We start from the raw sequence: 20,859 nt of genomic DNA on the forward strand, positions 1-20,859 counted from the left end.
CACCTGTGAACATATTCCTCCTGCAGACATGGAGCTTAATCAGGTGAGACTGACCACAGGCCAGGGGGAGGAGTTTTCCCAGGAGCAAAGAGGTTGCCAGCAAGTGCTTGTGAGCTCCATTAGTAGAGGGTGCCCAGCCTGAGGTTGGCCTTTCCTTCCCCATCTCCCCCCATTTGGAGCAGACTGACAGTATAAGCTTCATACAGGTGAGGGGCCGTGGTGGGATGCTTCTTGCCAGTGACCTGTGGCAGGACCCAGGGAGTGCCTCCAGGGATTAGAGACAAGTGAACTGTAGCTGGACAATGAATAGACCTCAGGAGTGAAGTGATCTCATGCTGAGAACTGTGAGATTGCCCAGGAGTGGGGGCTCCTCTAGGGGGGCCAGGGGCAAGAGACTCAAAGAGACTACAGCCGAATCCAGACTGAGGGCTGGCAAGCTACAAGTACATATATATGACCCAATGAGTTTTGCCTCTCAGTATGTTTTGAAATACTTTTGCTGAAGACAAAATCCTTCTGGAGTCATCATCTAATGGCCTCATCACCATCCTTGAACTTTTTAAAGGTTTTAATTCACAGTTTAAAATTAGACCCTAATGTTTTTGTAACAAAAGCTTTCCAGTATGTTATAGTCATGTAAATACTTAAGGCTGAGATAGACATTAAAAATAATGGAAAATTCAATAAAATCCCCTGGGGGAAAAAACAAATAAATATCATTGGGCTGGGTTTTTCCCAGCTGTATCCAGCAACCTTATTTATTAGTGCTCAACTTTCTGGCTAAGCATTTCTTACATAGTTAGGAGCTGAAAAAAATTAAAGGAAGTGTATTTAGTGTCCAATCAAATGCTATCCAGCCCATTCTCACCAGGTGGGATGGTTGATTTAGCTGGCAGTGGAATATGCCAGCTCAATATAATATAGAAAGAAGGGATATGCCTGGGAAGGCTGGGCTAGGCTCCTCCTCCTCCTCCAGGGGCTCTCTGCTTCCCACTGGATAGCCAGAGAGAAGCAGGGAGCTGATTGGCCCCCCACTTTACCCCCATTAATTTAAGCCTCTGCCCAGGCTTTTGGGGGTCTCTTGTCCCCTTTAGGAGGTAAAGTATAGTTAAGATGCTTTTGAAATTATTGATCCTAGACCTGAGGAAATCCCCTTTTGATATTGTGCCTAAAAAAAGCTAAAGAAAAGTACAGAATTATCCACCATCTATTTTATCCTCAAAGCTCCTGTGTAAATGACAATACTGACCCTCAGTTATGCTAATTATTCCTTATTTGGTACAGTGGTAGTCACATTCTTTGAACATGGCTATCTCTATGGTCTCTTTGAAATAGGATTTGGGTCAGGTGAATGCACCCACCTATTGAGGGCTCTTCAGGAGATGGCAGAGCTACTGGTGGTCCCGCTGGCCCTCTGGACTGAGTTCCATTTAAGACCCAACCCAAAAGTTAACATGTATGGGAATCAAACTGGCTATAATGCAGGGTGTATCGTGGCTACCCATGGATAGGTTAGATAAACTATTGATGAAGGCAACCCAAAGTGTTAAGAAAATTACACTAAAACAGGTGCAAGTAGTTACTAGGTACTTAAACTTTGTGTGTAGAATAGTGGCACCAGGGAGAGCATTTTGTATTCATCAGTCAGCTGCCACCTTTGGAGTCCAGAAGCCTCATCAGTTGTCAAAGTGAAATGAAGAAAGGAAGACTTGAGGTCTCAGTATAATTTCTGGAACAATTTAATGGGATATCAATCTGGTGATCCGATTGCGTACTAGGAATGAAGCTTCGGATCAATTGGATGCTTCTGGGGGAACAGGTGTTGGAATGTATTATAAAGGACAGTGGTGTGCTCAGAAGAGGCCATACAAGTGGGCAGCATAGGGTATAATAAGGAACATTATTTTTCTTGAGGTTTTGCCAGTATAGGTGATGGTCACTATCTGGGGATGAGGAATTCAGAAACAAATGGTTTCATTTTTGGTATGTCAGCCAATCAACAGGCCACTAAATCAGCTTGGGTAATGTAACAGGTGAGGACATTTGTATTGCATTGCCTTTTGTTAAACATTCTTTTCTGTGCAGTATATGTTCCTGGTATAGATAACAGAATTGTCAATGCTCTGTCTCAGTTTTAGGAGGCCAGATTCCAGGAGCTCGCAACATTTGCCAGCTGAGACTCACTGACTGTGGAACCATGGCTCCAGGATTAGCAGAAAATGCCATTGGCACATTCAGGATTTAGAAGGTCAGTTTTTTGGGGGTCAGAGAATTTAGAGGTAGGAAAGGACATTAGCACATTTGGCCCATTCCCGAGCTTCAGGCAGTGAGATATGTGGTTTCTGGTGCACTGAGGACTGGCTACATCCACTATATCAGGTCATCTGGATGGCCAGTCATTTTGTTGCAGACTGGCAGAATATGTTGACCTATCTAAAGGATTCTTATTAAAGAAGCTCTTGGAAGGATGATCCAGAGGGAAGACAACAGACACTCCATAATCATACAGATTTTGTTAGGGTTATTGTATGCTCTGCCTAGGATATGCAATGGTGGAATCAGGGCGCCAACCTCTTCCTGGGGCAGGGGCTGAGGTGGGCTAGATCTCAAAAAGTAGTTGTCAATGGAGAATCATCATATGTGGGGCGTGTTTCTAGTGGGGTTCTGCAGGGGTCATTACTAGGCCTGACACTATTCAATATGATCATCAATTATCTGGAAGTAAGTATAAAACCACTACCGATTAAAAATTGCAGATGACACACAGATTGACGGAGTGGTAAATAGTGATGGGGACAGGACAGTGATGTAAACAAGAAAAATGCATTTGTAATACAGGCTAATGCAAAGTTATACATTAAGGAACAAAGAATGTAGGCCATCCCTACAGAATGGGGAACTGTATCCTGGAAAGCAGTGACGCTGTAAAGAATTTAGAGATCTTAGTGGACAAGCAACTGAACATGAGCTTCCTGTGCAATGCTGGGGCCCCAAAGGCTAAGTGGCCCTTGGCTGTACAAACAGGGGAATAGTGAGTAGGAGATGATTTTACCTCCATATAAAACATTGGTGAAACTCACACTGGAATGTGGCATACCGTGTTGGTGTCCACACTTTTGAAAGGATGTTGAAAAATTGGAGAGGGTGCAGAAAAGAACCACAAAACTGATCTATGGGTTGGAGAAAATACTTTAGAGGGAAAGACTTAAAAGGGCTCAATCGTTTTAGCTTATCAAAAAAGACTGAGAGGTGACTTGATTATAGAGTATAAGTACCATCATGGGGAGAAAATATTGGGTACTAAAGGGTTTTTTAATCTGGAAGTGAAAAGCATAACAAGAACTAATGGCTGGATGTTAAAGCCAGACAAATTCAAATTACAAGTAAAGCAAGAAAATTTAACAGTGAGGGTGATTAACCACTGGAACAAACCACTAAGGGAAGTGATGGATTCTCCACCTCTTGATCTCTTCAAATCAAGATTGGATGCCTTTGTGAAAGGTATGCTTTAGCCAAATACAAATTACTGGGTTTAAGATAGGGATAACTGTGTGAAATGTAATGGCCTGTAATATACAGGAGATTAGATAATCTGATGGCCTTTTCTGACCTTAAGATCTGTGGATCTATTAATAAGTGCTGGTGTTTCCAGTGGCCAGTGAAGAAAAAAGCCAAAGGCCAGCTTCCATGGATAAAAGAGACCTTGAGATTCACTGGTGGACCTTGCACCTATGGGAGAAGGCGAGACCTGAAGTCTTCACAGAATGGGGTCCCCCTTTAGTACCCTTCTACTCCTATCTGAGAGGCAGAGAGGATTCAGAAATGAGCTGGGTCCTAGGGGCAGGCTGAGGAAGATCTGCCCCAAGTAACAGGTTATGATGTGGTAGGAACCCTATAACCCCTTGGGGGGATAGAGGGAGGGAGTGGAGTTTATAGCACCTACCCCCAAGTATTAAGTTAATAAAATTGCAGCGAGACACTTAAATCCATCTCTGTGTATCTTTATTCTGTGTGTCCTTCTCAATCTCCAGTGAAGCCAATAGAAAGGCTTGTATTAACTTCGACAGGAGTTGGATCAGCCCCAGCCTGTCTACATCTGATCAGAATATAATGTATGAAGGAAGAGTGAACAGGTGCAAGCAGAGGTAATTCTGCTTGTTCAGTATAACAAATATCCAGATCTACAATTTAGTGTCAACAACAACAAAATCATTATGAGGACCAAGTTTGTACCTAAGGGATTATCAAATGATCAAATAAAAGTAGTTTTCAGGCTTCAGTAGTCATGTACATGAGGTCTTAGTTTAAGCACTCACAAAAAAATTGGTGCAGAGCAAAACTGCCACCATTTACATTAGTTTTACTTGAATAAATAAAGGAAAAGCTATTCTCCATAGACTTCTGAGATTATACAAAATTGGATTTCCTTATTAAATACAGTGTTTCTATTTAAAATGTGTAATGTACTGTATACTCTGTTGAGTCCCTGATGTACTGCAAGTTTGACGTTTAACACCACAAAGGAGAAGGGACTCAAGCAAGTCTCCTTTGAGATGGAGGGAAGGAAAAGAGAGATAATAATCAGTTGCATGTCACACTGCTTCAAACATACCCTAGAACTGGTAGGGCATTAATGTGAAGGAGTTTACTCTCATATTGAGGCTCAGAGTCATTATGAGTGGAATCAATTATCCTGAGTGGTTTCTCTGTAAATTGAGGACTAGGCTAGGTCAGCATGGTTCTTTTCATGCCTTGCCCACTAAAATTTCATTTCCTTCCTGAGGTTTATTATAGTAGTATGTCTGTTTGAAAGCATCGGACAACTTAACTGATAAAATCAGTTGTCTTAATTAAAAGTCTTGAAGGTCGAGCTGGTAACAAATCTTAAAAAGTATTAACACATTTACAAACAATCATTTCTCTTAAACCGTCATGGCAGTTTCCAATTAACATTCTTTAAGGTACACTTTGCATAATATTCACAGAAAGAGGATAGCTAGGTGTTAGGCAACAAGAATTCATTATCTGTATTTATTGTTTGCTTTTCTATTGCAAATCCTGCAAATTCAGTTGTTCTGGAGGATACACTTAGAATTTCTGCAAAGGCGTGCACACACATTTCTCAGCGAGACTGGAAAATAACAAGACAATGTTGGAACAATTGGCTAGATTATGAGCAGCCTGTGAAGAAAAAATCTCACTCCCTAAAGACAAAGGATTTTATCTTTGCTTTGGGCATGAGCTCTACTCCACCACACTAAACTCAAGACTGATAACCAGGGTCAGCAGTTACCAACACTGTTACCTTCCTGTCTAAAATACAGACAAAGGCAGAGAACAATTGAGTCATGGTGCAGCTGCAACACACAGCATGAAACTAATCCCAGCTGAGCTGCACAATCTCCACCAACAGCTGGCAGCACCAAAGTGGGTGTGATTAATGAATGATTCACCAAATAGATGGTCTAATTAAATAAATGGTTAATTACTAATTAGCATGCAATCTATGCAGCTAACAGCTTTTAGACATGTCAGATATAAACCTTGCATTAAAGACATATATAGCTATCGATATATATACACTTGCAAAACCATGATCAGTATGCAAATTTTTCTTTTATGGTACATCAAGCCAAAACATCTCTGGTATTGTAAAAAATAATGTAATCCTTGTACTTAATGGGCATCGTTTCTATACAGGAGATGCAGAACATTGTTGTGCATTACATGCTTTGAAATGCTGCAAACCTCAGTCTTTCATTGTAGTATCCTGTATGCTTTGTTCAGATGGATTTTGAGCAGAACCAATCTATTATTTTATCAATCAGCTATGCACACATAGCATATCCACTGTAGATTAGCAGATGGATTTAGAGTGAGTTATATGGCACCTGTCCCTCTTAATTCATAACAATTTACTTAGGGCCAGTTTCAGCTTGCCTAACTCTCACTGAGTAATAGCTTACTTTGGAAGTAATCCCATTGATTTCAATGGCGTTACTCAAGGAGTAAGATACTACTCAGGAGAAATAAAGGTGGCAGAATCTGACCTTTAATCTTTTCTTGCATGTTCAAAAGCTGTCATTCTCAGTAAGTCAAATCATGAAGTCCTTCCTTAAGCAAAATTCATTCCATGGATACAAATATTACTTGTTATTGTGTGAAGGGACTGATCAGGTTATACAGAAGGAATTTCTATTTAACTCAGTTTTGCAAGCACCCAGGTCAGACATCAAACATAAAATACATTTTATGGATTGCATGCGTTAGATAACTCCTTTAGGTTTGCTTCCCTAGCTGTTCTGAGAGCCAGAGATAGTTGACTTCAAATTTTGGCATATATAGAAATATCCCATCTGTCACCTACTTACACTCTGAAAGGTCCCGATATAACATATGGATACCATCCTTCCTTATCAATTATGTAATACATATATGGAAAAATAATTAGACACATAGATTAATGGTTAGATGCTCTCAACATCTGAACAAGTGCAGATAGTGGTAAATATCCGTGTGCTTTGTAATGACTGTATTCTTCTGTGGGGAATCATTACTCTACTATATGTGGTTTTCAATTCTTCATTCAGAAACAGGCAAACTAAATACCCTTCAGCTGCTTATTTTTTCCTGGTAGTTTCGAGCCATCCGCTGCATTGTAACAAATGACAGAAGACATGAGGGGTTAGTTTAAAACTATTGTTGATTCTGAATTACAACTACATTCTGGCAAGTAAATTATGTCTTGTTAAATAATGGATTACAAATGTTTAACCACAGTGCCCTCTAGCTGCCTTAATTCTGATTTCATAATTTCAGTATAATTTGCAACATACATAAGCGGTGAATTCTTGAATGAGCCACTAGCTTTATAACAGTGTGAAAAGAATTTGCACTGGAGAGAATATGAGAGATTGGTGTACAGTCTGTATAAAAATAGGTCAGAATCCATCAACCTGTTTTACCTTATCATGACTTGAAAAGTAGAATGTCTTGTTAGCCAATACATATATGCTAGAAATATATTCACCACATTAATACATATTATAAGCATGGTACTAATATACTTTATAGATAGATATAAATATAAAATTAGATATAGATATAGATATGTTCTTGGGAATTTATGTTAACTGACTATATTATGCACTTCCCACAATTCTGTTCACCCATGTCAGGTATCCAACAGCACTTTGCAAAGCTGAAATCAGCTTTGGCATTAGAAAATAGGAAACCTGTCAAAGCAACGATTAATGAAATCCCACCCACCTGTTGGAGCTGGTGGTGGAATGGAGACATTCCTGCGGAAAAGGAAGGAGACACTTGCCAAGGGACAATAGGTAGCCTCTCCCCTGGGAGTCTCTAGCACCCATTGGCCAGCTGGGGGAAAGCGGTACTGATTGGCCAGCATTCCCCAGCTTTTAGGATTTAGCCCAGTGCAAGGGCCATATGGAGCCTCTTTTGGCAGCTTCCAGCATCACCAGTCATTGTCCTCCTCCTTAGTGTTGCCAACTTTTTAATGGCACAAAACCGTACACCCCTGCCCCGCAGCCTCGCCCCTTCTCCACCCCTTATCATTCCATCCCCCATCCTTCCATTACTTGCTCTCCCGCACCGTCATTTACTTTCACCAAGCTGAGGCATGGGGTTGGAGTGCGGGGGGGGGGGGAGAGGACTCCAGCTGGGGGTGCAAGCTCTGGGGTGGGGCTGGGGATGAGAGGTTGGGGGGAGCAGGAGTAGGAGGGGACTCCGGATTGGGGTTGGGGCATTGTGCAGGGCGTGGGCTCTGGGAGGGAGTTTGAGTGCAGGTGGGGACTCCATGCTGGGGCAAGGGCTTGGGGTGTGGGAGCAGGTTTGGGGTGCGGGGTCACAGCGACGCTTACCATGGCTCCCAGGAAGCAGCCGCCAGGTCCCTGGAGCCCCCAGGCGCATGGACAGCCAGGGAGGTTCCGCACGCTGCCCTCATGCCCGCAGACACCAACCCCGAAGCTCCCATTGGTCACGGTTCCCAGCCAATGGGAGCTTTGAAGCCGGCACTAGGAGCAGGGGCAGCGTGCGGAGCCTCCCTTGCTGCCCATGCACCTAGGGGCCACAAGGACCTGGTGGCCACTTCCAGGAGCCATGCACAGCTAGGGCAGGCAGGGAGCCTGCCTTAGACCCAGACCCCCGCTGTACTGCCAACCGGACTTTTAACATTGCCGCCAGGGTCCCTTTTCGACTGGACATTCCGGTCAAAAACTGGACGCCTGGAACCCTCCTCCTCCACCTCAGGATGCAGAGGAAGGCAGGTTAAGGATTCTGGGTTCCCTCTCCCCAGGGCATAGGGTCTGCCCCAGCCAGGGGTCCCTCCCCCACATCCATCCTGCATCAGGGCAGGAGCCCCCTTGGAGATGAATACCATGTGGGCTGCCTGGTGGCCCTCCCTGCTCAAGATGGAGAGAGCTGGGGCCGCATGGGGAAACCACTGGGATCCTGGTGCAGCCCAGGCTGGGCCTGCAGCCCAGGGCCTCCTGCTCATGGAGGGGAAAGCCAGGGGCCACATGGTGCAGCTGCAAGTGGCCTGGCCAGAGTAGAGTTTCTTGCCATGGCACTCTCCACTCCCTTTGCTGAAGGGAGTCAGGGGTCACAGGGTACCACTTTGGTGGTGGGAAGGCCTTGGCTCTGTGTGATCAGGTGGCCCTACCAGAGCCAGACCTATGACACCAGCTTCTACCACCACCCCACCACCCACCAAGGGTGCACCTCCAATGGGAGGAAGGATCCTAGCCCAAGCTGGGGCTGTTGCTTTGGCCCCTTCCTCTCCCACTACTCGCTGGGGAAGGCCAGTACTGCGGCTGGGTGGGGCCTTGGGTAGGGTGACCAGATGTCCTGAATTTATAGGGACAGTCCCGATTTTGGGGTCTTTTTCTTATATAGGCTCCTATTACTCCACACCCCATCCCGATTTTTCACACTTGCTGTCTGGTCACCCTAGCCTTGGGTGACCCTGACAGAGTGGGGTCCACTGGTTCAGCCCCCACCCCTACCCCTGCATGTGGGAGGAGGAGCCATGGGCACACACTGCTCCTTGTGTCCTGCTGTTTGCCCCCCACATCTAGTTTCTGGATGGGGGAGAGGCTTGTGGGTTTGACCAAGGGTATGGCTTGCAGCTGCCCACTCCAAGAGCCCCCCTGACGGACATACGGTCTCCCACCTGCCACAAGACACAGCCCTGTGGGGAAGGACATGCTCAGTCTTTTCAAGAATGGAGCTCAGGTGAGGACCAATGGCCTGCAACAGGCACAGGAGAAGAATTAAAAGTTGAAGGGAGGAGCTGGGATCTCAGCATGGATGGTTCATTTTTCAGATGGTGGAGAGTCAAAAGTGTGTCCTTCCTGGTTTGGTCCCAGAACCCCTCATACAGGAGGTCCACGTGATGGATTCGGGGTCTAAGTTTGAGGATAGTGAGGAGCAGATGAGTATACCTGGGACTGCACCTCACTCCCATAACTTGACAAGAGTCCAGCAATCATCCTCAGGATGCGGCAGCGGGGTTCTCAGATACTGAGCCTCTGTGCTCAGGGGCTAGGGTAACAGCCCAAGTCCCTCCTCCTTCAGACACCCCTCCTTAAGGGAATGGGCTGATTTGGCAAAATCATTGGCATTGGTGTCCCATAGGTTTGGCAGCCTGCCTAGTAAGAGTAGGCCGCTCTCAGATGAGAGGGTAGCGCTGTCAAAGATTTGGGATGGGACTGATATCCCACAAAGGAATACAGAGCAATTAGGGAGGTCCCCCTGTCACCATGTGGCATCATTCCTAACGAAACACAAGCTGGAGACATGACTGCTGATGTCCCAGAGCTTATGCGGGATTGGATCACACACTCAGGAATCATCTGTCTAAAGCAGTTAAAGAAAAGATTTGTAAAGGGGATTTGTGGATTCATTCACCTTACTCTTTAGGGAAGAGAAGACACAGGAAGGGTGCAAAAAGCACAAAAATGAGGAGAACAAATCCTGCACCTAAGGTGCCTCTAACTTTTGAGAACTGGTCCACAGCCTTTCACATTTATGAGTATAATTTGTGAGAGGAGCCCTCAAAAGTGTATTTCCTTGTTTAAGTATTAGCACTTAATAGCGGGGGTCTCATGCTACATATGGGGGTGGGAAGCATGGTTAAGATATGACAGAGAATTTAGGCAGAGGGAGGCAGCAAAGCTTGATTTACCTTAGGATAAAATAGACCAGGATCTTTGGCTGGAGTGTATGACTCCTTATTACTGGCATTGCCAGTGCTAAAACCTCAGCTTCAAAATGCAGATATAAAAGCCAATGTGTGCTTTGCATTTAACAATGGGAAATGTTTTCACTCACAAGGCAGGTACAAGGCTGTAAGAGGTGTGGGGGTCCGCAGAGCGCACTCTCCTGTTATGGGGGAAAAAGGCAGTTCGAGCAAGGAAGTAGGAAAAGGGGGTCTGCAAACTCCCAGTGCTTCAGAAGATGCTACAGGAGAAGGCAATAACCATGGAAAAGGCTCCTTCTCCAATTAAGAAATAGGTGTTACAGAACTTATTAATGGATATCCTGCTTATTTATTTAGCTGGTTTCCAGTGAAGTTAAGAGAATAAAATGAATGGTTCCCAGAGGTAAAAGATTAGGAATTTTGGTGATGGGCCTTGGGCTCGTGTGATAGGGTGAGGCCTTGCAGCCTTTGCAGGCCGAAGTCAGACCTTGTTGTCCTCACGGGCCAAGGTCCCCACCCTGCTGCACCATCTGGCCTGCTCATGAGAGCTAGGTCCTTAGGTGTAGGCTGAGGAGTCCCTACCCCACATTATGGGTTATATGGTAAGAAGCCCTGTAACCCCCACACTGGAACCAAGTAAATGTCTGATATTGGAGAGTTTGGGTGATGGGCAGGTAGCGCCTTTCCCTTGTATTAAAGTTCAATAAAAGTTGCTGCCTGCATGTGTACGTCCCCATTTTGCTGCTGTGTCCACATCAATACTTTGCACCAAGTACAGTTAGGGAATACTTTCATGGCTCATCAACACTTGAAATGTAGTATATTCAAAACGAGATAAGAAAGTACAAAGGACAAAACTGGCACAAACTAGTGGGTTAAACTTTAAGTGTCATATGACTTCTAGCTTGTAAACAACCACAGTATAAATAGAAGAGTATTTGAGGGTGTATCTTGGAAGCACACCTTCTGTATAAGGTCAACACGCTACAAGATAAGACTTGCTTCCAGGAAGGAGGGTCTGTATGTCTCCTTGTCGTATTGTACTGTTTTGTCTACAGACAATAAATTGACTGAGATTGGTTATTTGGTCTCTTGAACATTTTTAATATTGCAGTACAAGTGTAGTCAAAATCCATTGGCTATACATTTTAATCAACAGTCTTCAAGATAAAATGCTCAAAAGATATTTCTTTCAGACTGAACTTCCTGGTCTAGTAAGTAGAGATCAGTGAACTGGTTTTGACAAAATAGGTTTAGACTCAATACTTTGTCCTTCACTTGAACTCAGCCTTTACAGAGATTTGACAGAGTTACATTAACTTTTTATTTCATGACTTTTCATCTTTATGTGACAATTATGCTTCCTGTTTCGGGCCAGAACCAGAATTACCAAAACACCGCAAGAAAAACTTTTCTTGTGATAGTTCCAGCCTAACAGATATGGGATATGTCACAACCTGGCCCAGTCACCACTCTGGATAGACACCTGTTCATTGAGAGCAGACCGAGCTCCTGGATCCCGCAGCTCTGCATTCTAAGACACAGTCCCAGGGGAGACCTTTTGTCTGCCTGACTTGCTTGGGATGTAGGACTTCCAATCCAGCTGAAACCAGTGCCTAGACCTCCCACACCCGCAGTGACATAGATATGTTCCCTCAGCGTTCCACCTCACTGTGTGTGCTTTGAGCATTTTCATTAACCCCTTCAGGGACAATGTGGCAGGCAAGCAAGGAACACAGGCTTAGCAAAGGAATATCTTACCCAGTCACTGTACTCTTAAGAAGGCACTAAAATTACAGATCTTTACAAAATAACAAACCTTCTTAAGATGCCGTCACCCCTTTAGTCTGATCTCAGCCCTTCTTGTGAGTCCAAGGTCTGGTCAACTTTTTGGGCATGACAAAGTCCCTCCTTCGTTCTCTATCTCTCCAACCCAGTTGTCTGGCATGTGATGGTATAGCCTCCCCTTTGCGGAAAATATATCTGCTTCTATTCAGTCTCTCTGAGAATCTTTTCCCTGTGTCCAGGCTAAGAAAACTCCAGCCCTTTCCCCAGACATGCTTCCACGCAGAGAGCCCATTGTCCACTGGGCTGGGCTGGCCAATGAGAGATAATCAGAGCTGATGTCACTCTGTGCCAACTTCTCAGAGGTTGTCATTCAAAAAGATATCAAGACCCTAATACAAAACGGATGCTCTATTCCATAACAGAGGTTGCAACACAACATGAAGGTCACACTCCAACATGAAGGCTACCATCCAGAATTGAGCCCTTGAAACCAAAATGGTATTCACAAGACAAGATGACATTCACAATTTGATGCAGACGTATCTCACTCTGTCACAGAAAGTTCTGGAAATCCATTAGAATGCCCATTTGCATGAGTTTTCTAGGCCTGTTTTGCAGACCAAAGGGGCTCGGGTACTATAGAAAATGTTTGCAGAAATATCTGAATACTGAGTTGTTATCCAAATGCAACCAGCACAATTATGTGGTTCTTCCAACACTATTAAAATCTTAACCCCAAGAGTATAATTACTCATTATCGGTAATTATATTTTGTGCTTTTCTCCAGAATGCTTGTCACACATGTATAATTTACCTTAATATTAATTAAATATGAGCCCAATCCTGTATGGTGCAAAGCACTTGAAACTTTTCAGGATTAAGTCCCAGCAATACTTAATATTGCATTATTAATTATAGCATGTCATAAATATGTGTGGTACTTTAGACATATACAAGAGCACAAATTCTATGCTAGAGGAGCTTCCAGTCTAATCTGTTCTCATTATGGTATTTGAATATTCACTGAGTGCAGTGATCATGTGATGGTGTGTGTGGTTTAGAAAGGAAATACTTTTAGAAAAAAGTAAAAAAAAAATTCATTCTGAACTGAAAATGAAGAGAAATGAAGGTTAAAATTAAATTTGACTTATTTGGGAAAATGTAATTTTATATGTCTGATTGTACACATATGTATTACATTAAAAATACAAAAGCCTACATAATGGTAACATCACAAATTTGAACGCTCAAAGGTGAAAGTCAATATTCACTGTGCTTAAGAGTCTTTAACTGCAAGACCACTAACTTAATCCTGCAAAGCCTTGTAAGTGTGCAAGATGGAATGCAAGGTTCTTGCACTTCTGTGCAAGTGAGAAGAGAAGCTATATGTCAGCTTGAGTAAGGCTAAGCAATAAGCAGAGCCCTACATACTAAGCAGAATTCTAAAGCAGGGCCACCCGGGGGGGCAAGTGGGGCAATTTGCCCCAGGCCCCGGGCCCCTCAGAGGCCCCCACGAGAATTCTCCGGCCCCATCCCGCCTTCCCCCATCCCCCGGCACCTCAGCGTGCTGCATCCAGGAGTGGCCCTGGACAGAGCTAAAGCAGTGTGGCTCCAGTGGGGCCTGAGTTCCTCCCCGCTCAGAGCTGCATGGTAAGGGGCGCCGGAGCCAGGCCGCTGCAGCGCTGTCCAGGGCTGCTCCTGGATGCAGTGCGCTGAGGCTCCGGGACAAGGGGGAGGCGGGGGTAAGCAGCATGGCAGGGGGCTGGGGCTGGGGGGGTTGGATAAGGGGCAGGGAGTCCCGGGGACAGTCAGGGGACAGGGAGGGGCAGAGGTTCTGGGGAAGCGGTCAGGGAATGTGGAAGGGGGGGTTGGATCATGGGCATTCCGGGGTCTGTCAGCACTCGGTGGGGTGGATTGGGGTCAGGGCAGTCAGGGGACAGGGGGTTGGTGGGGGGTGGGGTCCTGGGGTGGTTGTTGGAGAGGGGGTCTCAGGGGGGCGGTGAGGGGACAAGAGCAGGATGGGTCAGGGATTCTGAGGGGGGCAGTCGGGGGGCAGGAAGTGGATGGGGGTCGGATAGGGGGCAGGGCCAGACTGTTTGGGGAGGCACAGCCTTCCCTACCCTAAAGCTCATTCAGCAGTTTGAGGCTTGCAGACAGCTATTTAACACAAAGAGCCAAGCTGTTAGCTTTTCCATGGGGGAGGGATCACATGAGAAGAGCAATATCCTACACCACCTACCTCCTTCCCAACCCTACCAAGGGAGACCCCCCGCCCCTGCATTCCCCGAGGTTTCAGAGGGGTTAATTCAGTGATTCTCACACTTTTGTACTGGTGACCCTTTCACATAGCAAACCTCTTAGTGCAACCTCCCCCTCTTATAAATTAAAAACACGTTTTTTATATATTTAACACTATTGTAAATGCTGGAGGCAAAGCGGGGTTTGAGGTGGAGGCTTACAGCTCGTGACCCCCAGTAATAATGTCGTGACCCCCTGAGGGGTCCCGACCCCCAGTTTGAGAACCCCTGGGTTAATTTAATTTTAGCACCCTGTATCCATTCACGTGCATGTGTTATTTTGAGCATTTCAGTTTTCACAGCATAGGCTCATCCCAGATTCTGGAACAAGCTCAAATGCTCAGTTCATGGAGTATGTACATAAGCTACACTAAAGACAAACTCACAGTAACCGCCTCTAGTTTGTGAGGGATCCCATGGAGCCAGTCTCTAGGAAACAGATACATTCGTGGAGGTTAAGTTCACTAATGGCTATTAGCCAGGATGGGTAAGGAATGGTGTCCCTAGCCTCTGTTTGTCAGAGGGTGAAGATGGATGGCAGGAGAGAGATTACTTGATCATTACCTATTACGTTCACTCCCTTTGGGGCACTTGGCATTGGTCATTGCTGCTGGACAGGATACTGGGCTGGATGGACCTTTGGTCTGACCCAGTATGGCCATTCTTATGTTCTTATGTTCTAAGCTAAATGAACTCAAAGTTATGGAGACAGATATGAGTCAAGGAAGCCAGCAGAGTATCAGAAACCTGGAAAAATCTCTGACTGGATGGGCTCAGGCGTTTGGTCACAAGCTGAGGTGGTTCAAATATTTTGGATTTTTTTTAAGCAGAATTTTTTTATTGTTTCTTTAAACAAACACAGCAAGCAGCAAATATTTGGCCAAATACTTCTGAAACCCCAAACCATGTTCAGGTTTTGGCAGACTAATTTCAGCTTTTCAATTAAAAAAACCACAACAAATTTTGAAGGAAAGCTGACATTGTCCCTATTTTTTTCTGCTTTTTAAAAACCCCTAGTTTTCAATCCAAAAAAAGTTTTGACAGAAAATATTTGTCCAACCCTTTAAATGAGCTTTAGTGCCTTTTAGCACTAGCTGATGCTGAGAACCAGTGATACCTTGTAAAGGTGACTTGAAAAGAAGATTTCTCAAAACTGGGTTTGTGCCGAGATGTGGAAGGTTTTAAAATGTTTATTTTTCCCAGGGCTGCCCGGAAAGGGCCCCTGAAATTGCTTTGCCTCGGGCCCCCTGAATCCTCTGGGCGTCCCTGTTCTAAAGCGCCTTTTGTGTCCATTCCCTTACTCCTAAATGCACAGAGTAAAAAAGAGGTGTGGCGTGGATTAAGAATATGCATATCTAAAGAAGCATGGCCTTAAAAATGAGGTGTTTGGCTGTGCAGTCGCCTTTTGGCCTGACTGGACAGGCATAACCTGGTAATTGTAAAACAACTCTTGCCTTAATACAGGAATAGAGTGTACCAGGCTGATAATTCTGGATCCAGAGACGCAATGGGGAAACATTGGTTCCTTTGAAGTCAATGACCTCAATAGGGGCAGGGTTTCATCTCAAGATACCAGGAGAACAAGATATGGTGAGGATGCAAGTACTACCCAAAGTCTGAACAGTACTTTCTTATAAAGATGGCAGTGTGTTATTCTTACAATTTTGCACTCAAAGAATTTCCTTGTCAAGTAGTTGCAGGAGATATGATTTAAACATGCAAGCCATGTGGCCTGAAATTCCAGGGGGTCAGGAGCTCTCTGCCACCCTCTGTTAGAGAACAGAGGAAAGTACGGCTAGAGTGAGAGCTTCATTTGAATAAGTTTTCTATCTAGATTTTCTTCTATGACACTTTTGGAGCCATTATAACTAGGGCCGTAGCAAATTCACAGTCCACTTTGGTCAATGTCATGGTCATGGGATTTTTAAAATTGTAAATTTCACGATTTCAGCTTTTTAAATCTGAAATTTCACGGTGTTGTAATTGTAGGGATCCTGACCAAAAATGAGTTCTGGTGGGGTTTGCATGGTTATTGTAGGCAGGGGGTTTGATACTGCTACCCTTACTTCTGCGCTGCTGCTGGTGGCAATGCTGCCTTCAGAGCTGAACAGCTGGAGAGCAGCGGCTGCTGGCAGGGAGCCCAGCTCTGAAGGCAGAGCCACTGCCAGCAGCAGCGCAGAAGTAAGGATGGCATGGTATGGTATTGCCACTGTTACTCCTGTGCTGCTGCCTGCAGAGCTGGACCCTCAGTCAGCAGCCGCCGCTCTCCAGCTGCCCAGCTCTGAAGGCAGCAGCGCAGAAGTAAGGGTGGCATGGTATGGTACTGCCACTCTTACTTCTGTGCTACTGCTGGTGGGGCGCTGCCTTCAGAGTTGGGCATCTTGCCAACAGCTGCTGCTCTCTGGCTGCCCAGCTCTGAAGGCAGCGCAGAAGTAAGGGTGATAATACTGCAACTCCCCTTAAAATAACCTTGCAATCCCCCTGCAACTCCCGTTTGGGTCAGGACCCCCAATTTGAGAAACGCTGGTCTCCCCCATGAAATCTATAGTACAGTATTAGGATGACATGTTTTTCATGGCCGTGAATTTGGTAGGGCCCTAATTATAACTATATAGATCAGCATTGATTAGGCAGTGGAACTGAACTGAGAAAGGGGTAAAGGGCTCCTAATTTATTGCAAGGACTCTGCTGAGGAGTCCTATAACCTACTGGTTTCCTTTCCCTGAGGAGCCTAAGCTGTCGAGAGAACTTTGCAGCAAGAGATAACTCCTCAACAGGGTACAATACAGGAAGAGCCCTTCACTGAAGCCACAGAGGACAGCAGCAAAACTGAATGAACTCTCCTGAGGTCCCTTCTATTCAGCCACTAAATAAAGCTGAAATCACTATAGGTGATTAGGTGGTAGAGTTAGGCAGGAACTGGAAACAAGCGTATCTCAGGACCCTGGGACTACTCTACCCACTGACACCAGACTGAGAGAGCAGTTTAGTGGATGAGGAGGTAAGTAGGGTGCCAGGTGTCCAGTTTCTGAGCTGGTGCTGACTGGGCTGTTAAAAATCCAGTTGGCAGCACTGGGATGAGGAGGGGGGCTGCAGCAGCTCTTTCTGTGGAACTTGGGGGTAGTGCGAGTGCTGGCGGGCAGGGGATGGATCCCAGTGGAGGGGCTGGGAAAGGCAGCCGGCTGCAGGCTGGGGCCAGCATGGTTAATCCTGGGCAGCAGCCTCCACGGTGGCCAGGGGCTCCCTGTGGAGTGGGCATTGTGGCCTTTAGGAAGTGCCTTCAGCCCCCTCCCTACCCAGCCCACTGCTCCCCAGATGACAGGAGTGGAGAGAGGAGCTGGACTGGCTCCCCAGAGGCTGCATGCAGCCAGCAGCAGGGGAGGGGGCCAGGGCGAGCCGCCGCCACCTGCCTCGGGCCCCGTAGCCTGCTCCCAGGGGGCTGCTGTGCCAGACTCGTCTCGGGACCATGCAGCCAGCAGTTAACAGGTTGTGGGCTGGTCAGTCTCCTCTGGGGGATGAATGGGCTGTGCAGAAGCATGGGGCTAAAGCTGGGCTGCTCCCCCCGGGAACAAGTCCGAGCGGAGTCAGGCAGCAGCTGGGTGCAGAGGCTCCAGCCAGCGGCCGGGCTGGTGGGAGACGAAGGAGAGGGGCTGGGGGTCACTACAAACAATGGGGGGATGAGGAGAGGGCCTGCAGCAGCTCTCTCCCTGGAGCTGTTGTGATTTGGGCTACGCTGTAGGCGCAGCGAGCCAGGGGAAGCAGAGGGGGGGGTGTATGTCACATGCGGGGAATTCTTTCCCCCTCTCCCCCCCAACCCTGCATTCCAGAGAACAGGAAAAACTTTTGTCCTCAGTGTGCTGCCCAAGCCACGTGTCCAGGATTCACAGCAGGTAGAGCAGCCTCTGAGGCCTGGGAAATACCAGGGCAGCGCTGGTGCGGCTTCTATTTAAGGGGCTGCCTGAGCCGCCCCAAATGAATTCAGCCAGAGCCTTCTGGAGTCCACACCCCAAACCCCCTCCCACGTCCCAACCCCCTGCCCCAGGTCAGAACCCCCTCCCGGAATCCGCACTCTCTCCCACACTCCAACACCCTGCCCCAGCCTGGAGCCTTCTCCCCACACTCCGAACCCCTTGTTCCCAGCCCCACCCCAGAGCCCGCACTCCCAGCCAGAGGCCTCACCCCCTCCTGCACTCCAACCCTCTGCCCCAGCCCGGTGAAAATGAGCAAGTGAGCAACAGTGGGGGAGAGCAAGCAACAGAGGGATGGGGGAATGCAGTGAGCACAGGCGGGGCATTGGAGAAGGGGTGGGGCAAGGGTGTTCGGTTTTCTGCAATTAGAAAGTTGGCAATCCTAGGAGTAAGTGATGTGGTAAAAGGATATTTGCCTATTGAGCATTCACAGTGGCAGGTGGGCAACAGAAGTGACTATGGCCAAAGGTACTGTGGGGAAGTGTTTTCTTTATCATTCATGTAGATATACATGGTTATTGTGTTCTCTTTTCCCCTAAAAATGTTTTCCCTTTTTATTACTGTAATGGGATCAGCACCTGCTCTCACAAGTGCTTCCTTTGACCAATTCCATCTCTGCAATCTCTCAATTTGGAATGGGATGGCACCCACCTACTGTAAGACACCTCTACACACACACTGTAACAGTCAGAAAAACCAACAAAGAACAAACAGGAAGAAATAGTCAAGAACTTGAACTTTACATTTAAAGTCATGGAATATTCTAGAATCAGAAATAAAAGGGGAAATTATGTTTGTAATAAAGAGAGACTAGAGACAGTAATTTAAGGCTCAGGCCTATTGTGAAGTGGAATACAATTTGTGATATATTATCATGACTGCACAAGCCAGACCAAGAGTTTTATGAAGTGTGTGATGTCAGCAGGCTACATTGTGTAGCTAGCAGTTCTGAGAGTCACATCCACAGACATCTAAGACTATAAGCAGAAAAGATGAAGCTTCCTCTATTACTGTTGAGCCCATCTCTTCCTGGGGTTTGCTGCAACACTATCCCCCAGAGATGAAATTAGGGGATTGGTATCATTTAAAAAAAATCCTTCCCCTATTTTGCCCTAACCCTTTTTCCATGTAAGCCCTGAAAGCTGAATTTTTTGCACAAGTTCATGATTTTTTACAAATGTATTTATTTACAGGCATTTCTATTTTGCTGTAATTCTCAGATACAAACACAGTTGGTAGCTTGTAATGTAATGAAAAAAGCTCAAACATATTCCTGTGATGCTCATCACCATAAAATCCAACCACTGTTTCTGATACTCCATGCACTATGCTTATTATTTGTGTACGCAGGGTCTGAATGAATGCTTTCCTGACAGCTAGCTGGGAGGAGGACAGACTTGGGTGTGTTTATGTAAATACAGTTTGCTCCTATTCTGCTTACATATTCAGCAGATACAGAGGTGTCAAAGTAATCAACATGGTCTGGTGTTGGGTACAAATCACCTTAGTACTGAATGCAGGGGTAGTGAAATATGGTTACCAATGTTGTAATTATTGTAGGAATACAGAAAACCAGGACTGTGCTTAATCTGTCCCAAATGTAGTTTACCTCAGTTGAAAGACCCTCATTAAGCCAGGGGCTCAAATGTCAGAGCCCTGTGAAAGTAAGAGGCGTGGGGACAGATATCCCCATCCAAGAATGTCCTCCCTAGACTGGTTTAACCTGTTCCTCCCCACTGTTCAAAGACCAGAGCTAAATAGGCTTCAATAGGAGCCTCTTTGTTATGTTAAATGCCCAATCAGAGCTGAAATCAGTTGTGGTGGGACTGTGTTTCTGACCAGTCTGCAAAGACCTAAAAATTACTACGGGCTTGGCTACACTTGAGAGTTACAGCACTGGTGGTGGCTTTACAGCACTGTAACTTACTCCTCGTCCACACTGGCAAGGCACATACAGCGCTGTATCTCCCTGGCTACAGCGCTGGCTGTACTCCACCTCGGCCTGGGGAATAACGACTATAGCACTGCTCTTGCAGCGCTGGGGTGCCAGTTTAAACAGTGATTAATCTTACTATGCTGTAACTCCGGAACCTTCCCATAATGCTTTTTAAGTAAAGATAACACTCTTTGTTTTGTTGTGATGCCTCTCTTTGTTTTGTTGTGAACTCGGGGCTCCCGGAGCTGCTTATCTAAAAGACAAACATAGCTACTGTTTGCTCCAGCAGAGGCAGGCAAGGGGATGAATGTCCACAGCTCGTGTTTGCTTGAGGAGAGAAGCAGCCTGGAGTGGGGGAGGGGTGTCCGTTTTGGAGCAGCTGCTTATCTGGTCTGAAGGCTTTTGCATTTAGTGAATGAGAAGGGGTGGGGGAAGGGGTCGAAACTTTTTAAATGATTGAAGGTTGGTGCTGTGTATCTTCAAGTCCTTAGAATTTGCAAGGCAGGGAGCTGTCACAGTGTCAGCTCCAAAAATCCACTCTCTCTGTCTCCCCCACACTCCCTGTCACACTCCACCCCACCCCCCTCTTTTGAAAAGCATGTTGCAGCCACTTGAACGCTGGGATAGCTGCCCATAATGCACCACTCC

At 46.0% G+C, this 20,859-nt stretch overlaps 2 protein-coding genes across 12 annotated transcripts in view; one reads left to right on the forward strand and one right to left on the reverse strand.

Moving 5' to 3' along the window:
• TMEM117 (transmembrane protein 117) overlaps nucleotides 1–20,859 on the reverse strand; it is a 326,908-nt gene that overhangs the window by 227,084 nt on the left and 78,965 nt on the right. The gene's annotated exons all lie outside the window — the stretch shown is intronic.
• LOC120386205 (P2Y purinoceptor 1-like) overlaps nucleotides 2,142–20,859 on the forward strand; it is a 56,630-nt gene continuing 37,912 nt past the window's right edge. The window contains exon 1 of the transcript XR_005589586.1: nucleotides 2,142–2,248. The gene's annotated coding sequence lies outside the window, so the exon portion shown is untranslated. The remainder of the gene's footprint in view (nucleotides 2,249–20,859) is intronic.

Source organism: Mauremys reevesii, linkage group 1 (genome assembly GCF_016161935.1).
Source record: "Mauremys reevesii isolate NIE-2019 linkage group 1, ASM1616193v1, whole genome shotgun sequence".
NCBI lineage: Eukaryota > Metazoa > Chordata > Testudines > Geoemydidae > Mauremys > Mauremys reevesii.